This window comes from Dermacentor albipictus, chromosome 8 (assembly GCF_038994185.2).
Source record: "Dermacentor albipictus isolate Rhodes 1998 colony chromosome 8, USDA_Dalb.pri_finalv2, whole genome shotgun sequence".
NCBI classification, from domain to species: Eukaryota; Metazoa; Arthropoda; class Arachnida; order Ixodida; family Ixodidae; genus Dermacentor; species Dermacentor albipictus.
In genome coordinates this window covers 33641074-33644483 of record NC_091828.1, presented here as the reverse complement: position 1 = coordinate 33644483, position 3410 = coordinate 33641074, and the positions used below count along the sequence as shown (strand labels likewise).

The window sequence follows — 3410 nt, the reverse complement described above, 5'->3', positions numbered from 1 at the left end:
CAAACAATGCTTGGAAAATCGTTCTGTGAGAACTTTGAGAGCATGAAAGCTAGCAAAACGTGCTTCCTCGAGGATTCGGTAGCTAAACTTTTTCCGGAAAAATTTGACACCTCTCAGGAAAACGCAACAATTTTCCGCTTGCCAACAGCATGTTCACCTTCCCGCGCGACATCGCGCCAGATGTTAGACCGCGCTCGGATCGCACAATGGTAGCGCCTTCATTAAAACGGTCTAAAGCATGGACGAGCGTTTTTTTAATCTGATTTTTGGTTTGATACGAGGGGGCTGGCGCGCACGCCGAGCCCCACTACCAAAAATTACATGCCCCATCTGCCCCGGTTTGGGGTAGTGGCGTGCTTCAGCCAACCGCAGTGCAATGGCAAGGCCTCAACACGGGGCCCCGACCTAATTGATCGCCAGAGAACCCGGCACCAGGTAAGTATGCAATAATTTACGCCGCAAAGCTGGGTCATTCCGAGCGGACTGACATGTGGCGCAAGTTATCCGCGGTGTATTTCCCTTAACACTAAAGCAACGCCTAAAATAGGTCGCTGAAGGATTAACTAATTACGCGCTTGAGCTCCGCTGGCACAGTACTGTAAATCAAGTTCTAAAAAACATGGACGGCTAAAGCGCAGATTGCAAAATTATTTTCCATGTGGTTTGTCCTGCGCTGATTTAACGATGACGTTGAAAAGCGCGAGGCTGGGTCATTCCTCGCCACACATCCCAGAAAGTGCGCTCGATCCTTTCCGATTCTATTCCAAAAAATTGCGGTCGATCATTTAGGTTACGCTACTTCACATCGTTAATTATTTTTGCAAGAAATTTTTTTCTGCCTCTTGCAGCGATTTCAGTGTGACCGTGGTGGGTGAAACCTAGGTGGCGAAGGAACGCCCGCCAAAATTCATTATTACACGGAGCACCTTTAAAGCTGCTGTTCGCTGGAAAAGCAATACCACTTCCTTATTTTCCCATATTGACGGCCACTAGTTTGTCTCACACTATGCTTTGTTTTCAAACAATACTGCTACTCTGCGCCAATTCTGAATACTTTTAGGAAATTCTACGAGGTTTACAGACACAATACAACCACAGAGCATCTACATTACTAAGAGAAGGGAAACTGCTTTCTACACTTCAATGGAAATAAGAGTAGCGTTGGCGTCGTGAACTAACTAAAGCATCCGACCGAGAGATGGCACTGTCAAAATCAAAATGTTCTTGTTGACGTTGCGACAAACAAATACCACCAAAGGCTGTCTTTATCAAAGGGTAAGTTTCCATTGCGGACTCGCAGAGTTTCAAACAAAGCCTGATGGCAATCCTTCGTTCCAACGGGCGCTGCCTTACAGCTTGCACTAGAAGTGAAAACGATATTAACGGAAAAGCCTGTCCTTACTCTCCAAATGGTCGAAGACAAGTGAGCGACCACACGTGGTTACGCAGACTTCCCCCTCTATACCAATCCTAACCGTTTTTTTTTCGTTTCTCGATGCATTGAGACAAGGAATTTCAAACTGAAACCACCGCAGCGACTGGCAGTAGGCCGGTGCAGTCAGCGCCTTCGCAGAAGGAGGGGCAGCATGGGAAAGCTAGCATGATGAGCGCCATCGGAGCCAGCTGTGAAAGAAGAGGACAACGACGAAAGTGTTAGCAGTGGCACAAACCACTGCTCGTGATGATAGTTTTTGCTCACACAGACTTGTAGACCGATACAAAAAATACACGGAACCCTAGCCATAAAAAGTGTCGCTGTACTAAGAGAAGCACGTAGGAACCATCCTGCGCGATCTTCCACAAATTCATTTCCATGTCGACTTATCCACAATAAGATACATCCAACCGTATACAATGACAATCGACCCTAGTATGGAGAGAAGCATACAGTATATCATTCAATATGCGGATGCCAGAATATAAAGGCACTACTCATCATACACAATGCCACGCCGGAGCAGTGGACGACTGCGCTGTCCAGCTGGGAACCGGAAGACCAGATTTCGCTGGTTGAACGCGTCAGATGGGCAGCTAAGACTGTGGGAATCCTGGACTGAGTACCTATATACACAGGCCCCCTGCAGATTTCCACCTCTGGAGCAAATAAAGTTGAGTCTCTCTCGCTCGTCCCGAGAGATAATCATCAATCCGACCGTCCGACTCCCTTCCGCATTCGCTGTCCGACGTCAGTACGAATTCTTTCATGTGTATCGCATGGGTGTCCGATAATCATAAGTACGATATATGGAATGTGTCGGTGGGCAGCCCCTCTGTTGCAGTTCACGCACCTCTGCACTGAGGTTGCGTCGTAGTGGGCTCTACTGTGTTCTTAACTGTTTGGTTACGTGGGCGGCCGTAGTCGATCACCAGCCTCTATGCGCCGTTCTTTTTAGGCACGAGAACAGGGCTGCCATACTCGGAAGTACTATTCCAGATTAATCCGTATGATTTCAGCTCATGGATAATCTTTTTCCATACCCGCCTCTGGTAGTGAGAGCTGCGATATAGTGGCTGGTAAACTGACTTCATTCCAGGAAGCTCCACGATTTTCTTCTCAGCGATGCCGGTGTCCCCCGATTCATCAATTTTGAGCGCGCAGCAATTACTCTGCTTGTTGAGAAATCCGCAGGCCTCTGTTTTCTCCTCGTCAGAGACGATCGAACCAATATTAATGCCACATAGGCTCCTCGTTGGTGGACAGTAGAATTTGTCCTGGTATGTTGCAAGGAACGCATGCCCGCATGAGTATTTGTCCTTGCTTCAGGTGCACCTTGACGTCGTTGTAGTCTGCATCCGGGACGCTGAAAGCATCAAGTGCATCAAGGGAAGCCGTTCCCGACACAAACGAAACCGTTCGAGGGGGGAGAGGGGGAGGGAGCTCAGGGCATTCGCGACACTTAACGACTTCTGTCGGTCTTTCCAATTCTGTGACAATACTTCAGCAAATGGACACACCCACAACAACGGACCAGGATCAGATCGGGCAAGTCGATCACGTCCGTTCCAATGGTGACGTCCAGTCTAACAAAGGCGTAATTGATGACCGAGGAGTTCAACATCATTGAAGCGAACGTTTAAGTTGCGTACGTAGAAGGACGACTGCTGTTCACCGACTACGCGTATGACCGCTTCGGGAGGTCCCGGAAGCTCCTTGCTAAACCACCCGCCGCATTGGCTCAACGACTATGGTGTTGCGCTACTAATCACGAGGTGGTGGGATCAAACCCCGGCCGCGGCGGCCGCATTTCGACGGGGGCGAAGTGCAAAAACGCCCGTGTCCCGTGCATAGGGGGCAAGATAAAGATCCCCTAGTGGTCAAAATTAATCCGGAGTCGCTCACTACAGTTTGCATGATAATCAAATCGTGTTTTTGGCGCGTAAAATTGCAGAATTCAATTCGATTCCTTGCT

At 48.7% G+C, this 3410-nt stretch overlaps 1 non-coding gene across 1 annotated transcript; it reads right to left on the bottom strand.

The window, feature by feature from the left end:
* Window positions 1-279: 279 nt before the first annotated feature.
* LOC135901559 (U1 spliceosomal RNA) lies at window positions 280-443 on the bottom strand. Its single transcript, XR_010564170.2, has one exon. It is a non-coding gene; the product is annotated as a U1 spliceosomal RNA (small nuclear RNA).
* Between the last annotated feature and the right edge of the window lie 2967 nt (window positions 444-3410).